The sequence below is a fragment of the Mercurialis annua genome, linkage group LG8, assembly GCF_937616625.2.
Source record: "Mercurialis annua linkage group LG8, ddMerAnnu1.2, whole genome shotgun sequence".
Classification (NCBI taxonomy): Eukaryota; Viridiplantae; Streptophyta; class Magnoliopsida; order Malpighiales; family Euphorbiaceae; genus Mercurialis; species Mercurialis annua.
This window is the reverse complement of record NC_065577.1, coordinates 3,729,047-3,743,913: the sequence shown is the minus strand read 5'-3', so window position 1 is coordinate 3,743,913 and position 14,867 is coordinate 3,729,047.

Below are 14,867 nucleotides of genomic sequence, written 5' to 3'. Positions count from 1 at the left end.
AAGAACGAAGGGAGAAAGAAAAAGAAGATACCCTACCTAGAAGCAAACGACAAGACAAAGACGCGGGGAATGAACAGCCGAAGAAAAAACACCAAGAAGGGGAGGGCGAGTCCTCAGAATTGCCCCAAAAGAGCAAAGCCACATATGTAGTGGAAGAAGAATTGGAAGAAAAGATAGCCAAGGTACTTAAGAAATTGAAGTCGGAAGAGCTGGATATAGACGATCTCAGGCTGAAGGGATCACCCCTTTCGCCCGAAATCATGGAGGAAACAATTCCATATAACATGAAGCTACCAGTTTGACCAACGTTTAATGAAGAAGGAGATCCGCGAGATCATACTTCCAGATTCACAGCCTCCATGGGGCTACTCAGCGTATCAGACGCAATTCTATGCAGGGTATTCCCAACCATACTCACAGGGACCGCCCAAAGGTGGTACAATAAGCTGAAACCAGGATCCATCAAAAGCTTCGCCTCACTGTCGACAGAGTTTCTCAACAGATATCTCACGAACATACCAGCAAAAACAGCCACAAGCATCCTAAGGTCATGCATTCAGGAAGAAAGAGAAATGCTAAGAAGCTATATCGAACGATTCAACAAGCAAGCTATGAAGATCGATAACTTGAACGTCGACATGGCGACCGAAGCATTGCGAGAAGGAACGCGATTCGGCAAACTAGTAGACAAGCTGCTGGTTAATAAACTGTAATACCCCAAAATATTTAAGTATTTAATTGGACCACGTGTCCAGTGTTAAGTCGCTAGAGTGGCGATATCTGAAAGATTTCCGAGAAATTAAGATAAATATTAAATTTTAATAGGACGGATTCGAGAAGGTTATTGTGAAATTTAAAGTCATATTCCAATTCTAAAGTTGGAATTTAAATTAAAAGGGAAAATGTCAAGAAAAGTCCTGAACTAGAGTTCAGGGACTAAAGTGGTAATTTAACCATATAAATCTCGAAATGAAAATTATTTCGCCAAGGTCCGCGAAATGTTTTATAATACATGTGGTGAAAGTTTTGGGTCAATCGGAGACCTTTTAAAATTTGGACGCGAATACGTTTTGGGCTAAATTGCAACTTTTGAAAAGTTCAAGGGCCAAAACGTAAATTAGCCAATTAAACTTCGAGAATGGAAATTGAAAGATTATTGACGGAAAATAATAATTTTGGGTTAGTATTATTTATTTGGATATAAATAATGCGTAATTAATTGAATTAAAAGAATAATTTAACTGTTTGGTTAAATTAGAAAGTTTAAAAGAGAAATGGTTTAAGTTAAAGAGTTAAAGGATCAAACTGGCTAATTAGCCAAATATATATGAATCATTTTAAGGAAATGAAGAATCCAGAAAGAAGAAGAATGAAGTAGCGAAGGAAAGAAAGGTTTCGACGATCGACTACGATCCGCCGCGGTTTCGCCGTTTCTCGCCCAAATCACGAGTTCATTATATCGATTCGTTCAGAATTCGATTCTCCATCATCGTTAAGCTTCAAATCGAGGTAAGCTTGACATTTTATTGTGAGAATTGGTAATTTAGGTTTATTTCGTTTAAACGAATCGAACGAATTATAATCGCGTTTTAATCGACGTTTTTGAAATGGATATTGTCAAGAATAGCATGTAGATCGCGTTAGGGGCATCGGAGCACGTCGGCATAGCCCGGAAATAAATTTCCGGGGCTGTGTGAAAGCACAGCCGTGCTGTGCGTATGCACAGCATGGTGTGCGATCGCACAGCATGGTGTGCGATCGCACACCAGGCTGTGCGAATGCACAGCCGAGGCAGCTGTGCGATCGCACAGTGCCCTCTGTGCGATCGCACAGCCAACAAGCTTGCCTGTTTGGGCATTTTCTTGCCCCATTATGACCCGGTTGTTCGACTTCGAGTATGTCGGATGTTGAAAATGGATTACAAACCTCGAAAACGGGAAATTTGGATATCGAACATAACGTGTTCGACTAGAATTTCGAGATATATGGAACCTAAGTTTAAGAATCAATGAATAAGAGATATAACGAATATCTCGACTAAGCATTAAAATAATATTAAAGTTAAGAGTCGTATTTAAAATACGATTATATTAATCTAAGTTTATAACTTAGGGTTTTGAGATTAAGTCTACGTTTATGAATTAAACGTATATATGATTTGAATAGGAACTGGAAATATCGTTAAGCTACCATGCCGTCCAGCTAGAGTAGCTACGAGATCAAACGATGCACGGAGCTTACGTATTCGGGTGGCGATAATGCAGTTTTGGATAGCGGTCACAATGTGTAGCAACTTACTTTCGCGTATTATTATTATTATAACAGTTATTTTCATATATTGTGAGTGTTGATATTTATACATCGCATTTATATGATTTGTTTGTATGGGCTTTTGTTATGTTTGATTGCTTTGATACATCAACCTTGCGGTGATGTTTATGGTCTGTATGATATATTAGATTGGTTGTGTGAGTTAAATCGGATACATCGGTTGGCTTTGCTATCGATGTCAGACATATCCGATACATCGGTTGGCTTTGCTATCGATGTCAGACGTATGAGATACATCGGTTGGCCTTGCTATCGATGCCAGACTTATAGGATACATCGGTTGGCTTCGTTATCGATGTCAGGCGTGTAAGATACATCGGTTGGCTTCGCTATCGATGTCAGGAGGATGAGGTTAAGTACGATAGTTATGAAATGAAAAGTCATGAATTATATTTTGAGTATGCAATATTATAAATTTAATAATACCGTTAGTAACTTGCAAACTCACTCAGTATTTCCCGAAATACTGATCCCTCACTCTGATGTTTGCAGGTAGTAGAAGTCGGATCAGACAAACCATATTCATTGTGTCAGAAGTCGTTGGACTTGCACAAGTATGAGGTCCTAGAGTTGTAGTAGTCAATAGGAGTCGGTAGCAGATTTGTGAATTGAATTCAAATGATTGATTTTAATGTAACTCTGATATAATATTTTAATATCTATAATTATATTATTTAAAAGAGTTTTCTAAAAATGTGTTATATATAATATTATGTTTTAAATGCGAAAAATTATTAGTGGTTTTAGGCTTGCTACGGGTTTCGGAGCTACCACTCCCATTCCCTAGCGCCGGTCTCGGCTCAATAAATTGGGTCGTGACATAAACCCACAACTTTCTTGAATCTGATGGGCATAGCCTAAAAATACTTAGAGCTAGACGAGGGCCGGAGGGCGATTCGTGGGAAAGAAGCAAAGGGAAAAGAGTCGAAAGAAAAATCCAAAGAGAAACCGAAGTCGAAATCTGAGGATAGAAGAGGAAGGCCATAAGAAAGTAGGCGATTCGCCCACCAAATACGAACCTAGGTACGACCCCCGAGACGATGAAAATAACTTCACACCATTGAACACTAGCCGAACTAACGTCCTCATGTTGATTAAAAAAACGTCAAAAACGTAATATGGCCACCGATGATGAAAGCCGAAATAAGAGACATAAGAAAATACTGCAAATTCCACGAAGACTACGGACATGAAACAGACAGTTGCAGAGATTTGAAGGCTGAAATCGAAAGAATGATAGATATAGGATAACTGAGGAAATTCGTGGCCCACAAAGCGAAATTATGAGTTTAATTTTTCTACTATATGATCGGCCGGACGAATCACAAAAGAAACAAAAATCAAGATCTATCATGAATGATTAAATCAAAGATGAAAAATAATAAAAAAATTGAGTTTAGATTAACTCAAAAAAGGCGAATCGACACAAGAGAGTTTAGATTAACTCGAAAAAGGCAAACCGCCACAAAAGAGTTTAGATTAACTCGAACAAAACAAAATTATGAGTTTAGATTAACTTAAACACAAGAGTTTAGATTAACTCGACCAAAACAAAAACCGCCAAGACAAAGAGTTTAGATTAACTCTCGAGGCGAAAACAAGAACTAATTCTAAATTAAGCATCGACTCGGAAAATATCAAATATACCAAATAAAACAAAAGCAAACATTCGATCTGATATTGAAACAAAAGGAGATGTATTCATAAATCAATATTACAAAAATTACAAACCAAGACATACAAAAAAGCAAAAACAAAAATATATTTGGCGCGATCCTTCACATTTTCTCAAGAAGTTCACGAGCAATGGTTTGAGGATCCAACCCGTTGACTCCAAGCATATCAATGTTTGGGTTCTGCTCCAAAAGCGTCCTTCCGATAGCGAGAGAATACTCTCTGATCAAAGTATAATACAAGGCCTTCGTATCAAGAAGACGAATATGAAGCCCCTCTACCTCAGATCTCATCTTATCTCGCTCTTCGCCTACAAGAGTATTGCTCCGGATAACCTCTTCAATCTCCTGGGTCAGGTCATTGGTTTTCTTCTCAATCACCTTGACCTGGCGATCATTAATCGCATCCTGCGCCTTACGCTGTGACAGAAACGAATCGTGCTCTTCTAAAGAAGCTTTCAGCTTCGCCCTCTCAGACTCAGACGTCGCCAGGAGAGAAGAAAGACGCTCGACATCCTCCTCGGCACATTGACGGCGATCGTTCAGCACCAAAATGGCCTGAAGGGCCTGCCGTCCAACATAGAAAAACAAATCATAAAAATATATAATGGAACAAGCGAATCTATGAAGCAATTTACTAATGTATAATGGAACAAGCGAATCAACTTACATAAAAGCCGTAAAAACAAGCAATATCCGAAAGCTCGTGCCCGGGCTTGGAGGCAAACCAAGTAATGTCTTCAGGAATCGCCAAGGTCCTTATGTATTCCGCCAGAACTCGAGGATTCAGCAAACTTGCTGGATCATGACCTTCAACCCACTGCACCAAACTGGGAGCAGAAGAAGAACCTCCAGGAAGACTCTCCCTTGAAGGAGATTCGTTGCTAACTCGACGCCGCTTCCTGGACGGCGAATCCACGATATCTTGACTCGGTGAAATCTCCTCCGAATCGATAACAATCAACTCGCCCGAATTCACTTCTCAAGCTTCTTCCGGAATATTCACTGGAGCTGGAGGGGGGAGCGGAGCTACAACAGCCTCATCACCTAATGGTTCTTCAGCCGCATCGCCATCGGCTATGACGATTACTCCGTCACCAGCAGCAAGCAACACTGCCCCGACAGGAACTACAGCAACTTCAGCCTCATTTTATGGAATAGGCTCGGTGATGCGGGCTTCAGGACCGCCCATTGGAATATCCAAATCTACTTTAAACCCGGAAAGCAAATCGTCAGAAGAAGAAGACATCCTACAAAAGGAAAAGAAACAAAAATAAACTTAAGACAATAAATATACCTTGAAGAAAGGAATAATGAAGATCCGCCAGGCCTCGAGAAGGATCCTCCAAAGAAAACCATCGATATCGAAAATGACTACTAATCAAAACGTCTAAAATAGGACGTTGAAAGACACTATGGAATGACAAGTCAAAAGTAAGGATGGACTCGGATAAACTTAAAGGAGACAGATAGTTTTGAACTTGATGAGTAAAAAAACCATCCGAAAAATGAAGAAAAGCAAAGTTATGATACACTATAAAGAAACGCCTCCGCCAACTTTTATTTAAACAAGGAAGATAAATACGGGATCGACCTCTCCTACCTAGCGTAAACACGAAACAACCGTCACACTTTCTAAAATCTACGAAGTAATAAAGGACATTGAGAGAAGGGGTATGACCCCGAAGCCTACACGCTTCCACGAAGGCGAGTATTACCTTAATTGTACCAGGATAGAGCTGCCCTAAGACACCTCATAAATCCCTACATACTTCTACTAAAAAGGATCCAAAGGGAACCTAAGACCAGCAGCGAACTGCTCTTCAAAGACAATCGCCCTACAAGACGACAGGGGACTCGGAAGCAGCCAAATCGACAATAGGCAAAATTACTCTATAGTCAAAAGGAAATTATACTTAAAATAAATATCTAAGACTTCGCTCCTACGAAGCCCAAATCTGGTGATGGCCATGACGGTGCATGCATTTTCCGCTCGATTAAGAGGTATCCTAGAACAGGAAATCACAAACACAAATAAAATGTCACGACCCAATTTATTGAGCCGAGACCGGCGCTAGGGAATGGGAGTGGTAGCTCCGAAACCCGTAGCAAGCCTAAAACCACTAATAATTTTTCGCAATTGAAAACATATTATTATATATAAAACGTTTTCAGAAAACTCTTTAAATAATATAATATAGATATTAAAATATCATATTAGAGTTTACATTCAAAACTAACTATTTGAAATCAATTTACCAATCTTAGATTGACAACTACTGACTACTGCAGCTCATGGAACTCATACTTGTGCAAGTCCAATGACTTTTGGCACAATGGAGATGGCTTGTCTGATCCGACTTCTAATACCTGCAAACATCAGAGTGAGGGGTCAGTATTTGGGAAAATACTGAGTGAGTATGCAACTTATTATTGGTATTATCAAAATACACATCGCATACTCAATCATATATATATCTATCTCGATATAATATAAAAATAACATAATATTCATAAATAGCAGATCCGACCGAAACCCTAATCTTAAACTCTGAACTTATCTCATTCCGAATACTCGAATTAAACTGATCCAAGTGGTCCGACCCGGGAGTGTTCACACTCAACCACGTCAGCCGCGACCAATCTCTTAATCCCAAAGTGTGAGTACAACTCACTGGTGGGTCCAACCCACTAGATACGGGGCTCAGGTTACACCGTAACCGAGTTCTCACTCGTATCGCATTCATATCGTATACGCATTTCATAATCTCATAGACAATCTAGACACGCTAGACTGACTCAAATACTGGTGATCACACAGCCTATTGACACCCAATAGGTAGTTGGTTTCTTCGGATCGCATGCTAGATACTCATATTCAAACAATGAATGTAATGGCATTCATATAATCACATTCATCAAACATACCATCTTATATAAGCAAATCATATAAATGCGACGTATTGATAATCATATTCATAATATATGAAAATAACTTTAATAATGATAATACGCGAAAGTAAATTGCCACTCACAGTGACCGCTATCCAAAACTGCATTATTATAATCCCGCAAGCGTAAGCTCCATGCATCGTTTAATCTCGTAGCTACTCTAGCTCGACGGCCTGGAAGCTTAACGATATGTCCAGTTCCTATTCAAATCATATATACGTTTAATTCATAAACGTAGACTTAAATCTCAAAATCCTAAGTTATAAACTTAGCTTAATATAATCGTATTTTAAATACGATTCTTAACTTCAATATTACTTTAATGCTTAGTCGAGATATTCACTATATCTCTTATTCATCGATTCTTAAACTTAGGTTCCTTATATCTCGAAACTCTAGTCGAACACGTTATGTTCGATATCTAAATTTCCCGTTTTCGAGGTTTGTAATCCAATTTCAATATTCGACATACTTGAAGTCGAACAACCGGGTCATAATGGGGCAAGAAAATGCCCAAACGAACAAGCATGTTGACTGTGCGATCGCACAGAGGGCACTGTGCGTTCGCACAGTTACTGTGCGATCGCACAGCTGCCTCAGCTGTGCGTTCGCACAGCCTGGTGTGCGATCGCACACCATGCTGTGCGATCGCACAGCCCCGGAAATTCATTTCCGGGCAATTCCGACATGTTCCAATGCTCCTAACGCGATCTATACGCTATTCTTAACAATATCCATATCAAAAACGTTGATTAAAACGCGATTACAATTCGTTCGATTCGTTTAAACGAAATAATACTTAATTACAAATTCTTACAATAAAAACGTCAAGGTTACCTCGATTTGAAGCTTAACGATGATAGAGAATCGAATTCTGAACGGATCGATATAAAGAACTCGTGATTTGGGCGAGAAACGGCGAAACCGCGGCGGATCGCAATCGATCGTCGAAAACCCTTCGTCTGTTCTTTCTTTCCCTTCTCTGATCATTCCTTCTTCTTAAGGAATCATTTATATATCTTGGTTAATTGTCCCTTTTAATCCCTTATTTCTTTAACTCAAACCATTTCTCTTTTAAACTTCCTAATTTAACCAAATGGTTAAATTATCCTTTTAACTCAATTACTTACGTATTATTTATATCCAAATAAATAATACTAATCCATAATTATTATTTCCCGTCAATAATCTTAGAATTTCTATTCTCGAGACTAACTTGGATAATTTACGTTTTGGTCCTTGAACTTTTCAAAAGTTACAATTTAGCCCAAAACGTATCCGTGTCCAAATTTTAAAAGGTCTCCGATTGACCCGAAACTTTTACCACATATACTATTAAACATTTCGCGGACCTTGGCGAAATAATTTCCATTTTAAGTCATAGTGGCTAAATTACCACTTTAGTCCCTATACCTCATTTCGAGCTTTTCTTGACATTTTTCTTTTCTAATTTCAATTCCAACTCTAGAACTGAAATATAATGTTAGGTCTTTGCTATAATCTCTTTCAAAACCGATCTACTAAAACTTATTTATCTTATTTTTATCGGAAGACTTTCCGTTATCGTCACTCTGGCGACTCAAAACTGGGCACGTGGTCCAATTAAATACTTAAATATTTTGGGGTATTACATAAAAATTAAAAATCAAACAAGGAAAATATCGAAGAACACCAAGAACAACAAAACAATTCCCATAATGTCATTTGCAGAAAACGAAGAAAAACAGAGAAATATCTTCAAATCTTCGAAAGCACAAAACAAACAAAAGAAACATACCTGGAATCTGGAAAAGCAGGTGATGGAAAGCAAATAAGCAAACGAAGAACAGAATGATCCTAAAAGGCCAGAAGGAGATAATCGAAAAACGAGAATACTTTCGAAAATAAGTAGAAGTGAAAAGAGAATAGAAACATGAAGAGTTTAAATACGAGGAACACTTATGACAAATCATTAAATAGTGACACGTGGCAAGAAAAAGAATCTTACTAGAGAATAAAAGCGACTCGCCAACATATGAAGCAACTCGCCCGGAATACAAAAAGACTCAGCTCCAAAAGAGCTAAATTATACTAAGGCATGAATACCAATTACTTCAGCTCACTTGCGGCGGGGGGGGGGGGGGGGGGCTGCTAATGATGGATACCGAATCCTACACTAGTTACAATGAAGCCGAGTCACTGGATATCCACTCTCAAGTGATACCGGACAATAGAAGACTAGAATATATAAGGAAGACGACCGAATCCATAGGATCCGCTGATATCTCATTCAATAAGACGAAGACCGAATCCCTTAGGTTCCGCCCAAAGCGCGTTAATCCAGGATTCAGATAGATCGCCAAATCTACTATAATATCTTTCCATTTGGACACAATCTCCAGCATGGAAAGATAAGCTCTATCTTACGAGGACGAGACTATTTAGGAAGACGTTCCTAAATAGGACTCATGTCTGAATAAGGTAGATCACGCCGAATCAGGGTGAATCCCTACAAAATAGGCTCAATCCCTACAAAGTAGGATTCACTTACCAACTATAACTCTACAAGGTATGCAGTCATCTACTATAAAAGGAGCATGAGGTATGCCTAAAAACACAATTACATTCATATACTCAAAAACGATGCTCAAAGCTCTAAACTGACTATAGCATCGGAGAGTTAATCGGACAACCACCGTCCGGTTAGCTTCTACCCTGTTTTGTAGGTCTCATTCACCGGTTCAGAAGGCAGACTCCATCATTTCCCTAAATTTTATGAAAAGGCAAAAAATTACTGAAATTTATTGTGAAGATTTAAAACTGACATATTTCATTAATCAAACCTAACGTATTATTTATTTTGATTAATTTGATTTTGGGCCAAATCAAATCGATGGCGTAAAGTGAGTTTCGAGGGAGTTGCCATTTGATAGGAGTAGAATTACTCCTATTTCGGAGGGTCGTTAATATTGGTTTATACGCTTTTAGTGCGAAATTTGATCTTGTTTTGGTACTTAATGGTATGTTTGAGTATTTCAGGTACTTGTGCATAAAACGGTGTATTTCAGGATTGAATAAACCATTTTGGACATAGGAAGCCCTTGGGTAATCTCAGAGCATGTTTGAAAGCAGTTTGGAGGTGAAATGGAAGACTCACGACGTGCATATGGATTCTCACGACGTGCATCAAGAAGGATGAAAAGAAGAGATGACCAGAAGAAATGCACGAGCTGAGCACGATGAGGTGCACGTCGCGAAAATCCATGGCGCACGTCGCGAAAGAGGAGTTGCACGTCGTGCAACAGTGAAGAAGGAAAAGAAAAATTGACAGATTATTTGCACGATCAACGTACGATGAAACGCACGACGTGAGTCCTAGGAAAATTGTGCACGTCGTGCATTATGAAACGCACGTCGCGAAGCCCAGATTCCAGCAATCTGAATTTATTACAAGTTTGCCACTGCGAGCTGTGTTTTAAAGATTGAAGTCCAGGGGCATATTAGACACTTCAAAGAGCTACAAATTAGGATTAGACCCTAATCACACATGGGTATAAATAGTCAACAACACATCTTGTAGGGGGTTCGACGAATTTACCGTTTTCTAGACATAAACCCTAGTTTCATAGATTATAGTTTTTATCGCTTTGTTCTTGGAATAATTTCATTATTGGTTCGCCGATTATTATTAGTTTACATTCGAGCAAGGTACGATTGATCTTAATTCTATATTCATTATTGATTGTTATTACAGAATGACTTCTTTAATTATTTCTTTAAGTCTTTTTATTATTATGTCTAGCTAAACCCTTCATTGGGGATTATTAATCTAAATTATGTCTGTTTAATTGAATTGAGTTTATGGGTTTTTGTTCTTGATGGGTTTTAATTATTGTGCTTAATGCTTAGCCTAAACTGATCACTTAGTCTATGCCGTTTGTTTTAGTTTTAGCTCGAGAGAGTAAAATTGGAATAGAACAATATAATTAAGAACGCAGGAGTTAATTGTGCGAGAGTGAATTAACGAGTGCGGGTTCATTGAATTTGCTTAACAACCATTAAATTGATTTATACATAGGTTAATTACTGTGCGAGAGTGAATAATTAGTCTAGTATTAGTGAGTTTAATGCTTTTGCCTGTAATTGCTCGAGAGAGAATTTTAGGTGCTCTAGATTAGTTCGAACATCATCAGAACAATACAATCCATAACCCAAATCAAGTAAACAGCATAACGAAGATTAATAATCCCTGCCTTTCCCATTATTGTTAAAACACTGTTTGAATTACAGCTTTAGTTACTTTAAATTACAATTGTTAATTTCTGTCTTTTAATTACAAAACAAACAAAAACTATCTTTTCGGCTATTCGAATCGAGTTCCTTAACTGGTTGTCTTTAGAAGCTTTCTCTGTGGGTACGATATCCGGACTTCACAGTCTGTATTACAAGTTGGCATACGTACGCTTGCGTATTTTTACCAACAAGTTTTTGGCGCCGTTGCCGGGGAAAGTTTATCTTTAACAACTAAGTTGGGATTGCTTGACTTGTTTTAGTCTTTATTTTTCTTGTTTTACGCGTGGGGTTTGTTGATTTTGTTGTTTCAGGTACCCTTCTCTTAGTGTATGCATAATACACGACGCAAAGGACTACCGTTAGAACCGTTTCAACAAGACCTCACTACCTTTGAGCGAAGTGTCAGAAAAGCAACACACTCAACTCAAAGGAATCTCAACATGGAGAACGAAAACGATGCTCCTCCTGGATTCAACAATGCGGGTGATAATCGAGTGATCCCGCAGAATCAAAATCAGCAGAATCCGCAGAATGCTCAAGGACAGAACAATGAAGGGCCTCGAGTGAAAACACTGATGGAAATATTTCAGCCAAATGTGGGAAACAACACCCATGGCTATTTTGCACATCCTGTGCCGACTACCCATTATGAGATCAAGACGAGTGTCATTCAACTGTTGAAGGATAACTGCCAGTTCTATGGGCTGCCTAGGGAAGATCCTAACGCACATCTTGCAAACTTCTTGGAAGTATGTAGCACATTCAAGATGAACAACATGACTGACGACGAGGTATGGCTTCGCCTGTTCCCATTTTCTCTGAGGGATAAGGCAAAACAATGGCTTCACGCTCTACCTAGCGCAGGCATTAATACTTGGTCCGATCTGGCGAAAGCGTTCTTGCACAAGTATTTCTCCATGGCAAAGACTGCAAAGCTGACCAGGGATATTATGCTCTATCAGCAACTTGATGGGGAATCAGTTCATGAAGCGTGGGAGCGCTATAAGGAGATGCAGAGGCAAGTTCCGCATCATAACATCACTCGGGAGAATCTGATCCAAACCTTTTACAATGGAGCAACTGAATTGGGGAGAAGCACGATTGACGCAGGCGCAGGAGGGTCTCTGATGAGAAAAACGGCGGATGAAGCATTCGATCTGTTAGATGAGATGGCAGTAAATGGCTGTTTTTGGCCATCTGAAAGGGCGAAGGCACCTGCGCAGAGAGGAGTTATGTCAGTTACTGCTGAGTCTGCAATGGAGGCTTTAAAATCGAAGACTGCAGCATTGCAAAATCAAGTGGATTTTCTTACACGGCAGGCTGCAGGAGTTAATATTAACAGTGTAGCTGCCATTCAGAGTAACTGCGAGGTATGTGGGGAGCAGGGTCATATGTCGAATGAATGTTCTGTATGGGGTCAGCCTAACAATGAACAAGTTAATTTTGTGGGAGGGCAAAGACAGGGCAATGATCCATACGCTTCAACTTACAACCCAGGATGGAGGAATCACCCGAATTTCTCATGGAAGGACAATGGGGTTAATGCCAACAATCAGGCAGGTCCGAGCTTTCAGGGCGGACAGAGGCCACAACACAATCAGGGCAACTACCAGAATCAAGGGAACTTTCAGAATCAAGGGAATTTCCAACATCAGAATAACCGACCGCAGCATCCTCCTGGCTTCCAACAAAGAGAGCAAGGCGAGTCTCTCCACAGCAAGTTTGATAAATTGATGGAGATGATGATGAAGAAGGATGCCGAGACGCAGCAAACATTCAAAAATCATGCTGCTACAATTCATAACCTTGAGGTGCAGAATCAGCAGATGGCTAAAGCACTGCAAAGCAGAAGTCAGGGGGGTTTACCATCCACTACTGAGGAAAACCCCAGAGAGCATCTCAAGGCTATTGAGTTGAGAAGTGGGAAAGCACTGGATGATCCATATGCAGGACGTGCTACAGTTGAGGCGGAAAAGGAACAGTGTGAGGGTGGCGAGCCTGAAAAGGTAGTTGCTAAACCACCTCCACCACCTCCTTTTGTGCCAAAGGTGCCATTCCCACACAGAGTGAAGAAGCCGCAGGACACTTGGAAGTTTCACAAATTTCTTGAAACTTTCAAGAAGCTACAGATTAACATCAGTCTGGCAGACGCATTGAGAGAGATGCCGCACTATGCAAAGTTTCTCAAGGAGATCATCACCAACAAGCGGAGTTGGGATGCAGAGGGACCAGTACCGATGACAGAAAACTGCAGCTCAATCATATTGAGCAGTCTACCGACCAAGCTTAAGGATCCAGGAAGTTTCACTATCCCTTGTACTATCGGTAACATGCAGTCTGTTAATTGCCTTTGCGATTTAGGTGCTAGTATTAATTTGATGCCCTTATCCCTTTTTCGTAGTATGTTTGGTGATCAACAGGTACAGGCTACGCCGATGATGTTGCAGCTAGCGGATCACTCTCTGAAAAAGCCACATGGGATTGTGGAGGATGTCCTAGTGAAGGTCAACAAATTCATATTCCCTGTGGATTTTGTTGTCCTTGACTACGCAGCGGACAAGGAGTGCCCGATGATATTGGGGCGACCATTCATGAACACTGGCAGAGCTCTTATCGATGTTCATGATGGAAAGCTGACTCTGAGAATTGGGGATGAGAGAGTTGAGTTCGACATGAGAAAGATCACACGCCATCCCAATTCTGGAGGTGAATGCATGCGGGTAGACATGGTGGATGAGTTAGTGGAAGAACAGCTGGCAGAAACCAATGCCATCCTGCAGTCTATGCCGAATGAAAGGGAGGAGTACTTAGAGGAACCAGTCCTCGAACCACTGTTGAAAAACAAGCACATCACTCCTCCCTCCTCTGAGAAGCCACCAAAAGTGGAGCTCAAGACTTTGCCTGCACACTTACGATATGCCTTCTTGGGAGCGGATGGCACTTTGCCCATTATCGTCAGCAACAAGCTCACCAAGAAGCAAGAGCAGAGAGTCATTGAGGTAGTCAAGGGACGTATCTTGGCTATTGGGTGGCAGATTTCAGATATCAGGGGGATCAGCCCTTCAGTAGTGATGCATCGGATTCATTTGGAGGATGAGTCTAAGGCATCTGCGCAGAGACAGAGACGGCTGAACCCTAACATGAAAGAGGTGGTTCACAAGGAGATTGTGAAGCTACTTGATGCGGGCATCATCTATCCCATTTCTGATAGTTCATGGGTGAGCCCAATTCAGTGTGTGCCGAAGAAAGGCGGGATGACAGTTGTAGAGAATGAGAAAGGGGAACAGATTTCTACTCGCACGGTTACTGGGTGGCGAGTGTGCATTGACTACAGGAAGCTGAATGCCGAAACTAGGAAGGATCACTTCCCGCTTCCCTTTATTGATCAAATGCTAGAGCGAGTGGCAGGACATGCATTTTACTGTTTTTTGGATGGTTACTCTGGGTACAATCAGATCATTATCTTCCCAGAGGACCAAGAGAAGACTACCTTTACTTGTCCATATGGCACTTTCGCCTACCGCCGCATGCCGTTCGGTCTTTGCAATGCGCCTGCTACGTTTCAGAGGTGCATGACTTCGATCTTTAATGATATGATCGAAGACATCATGGAAGTATTCATGGACGATTTTTCAGTCT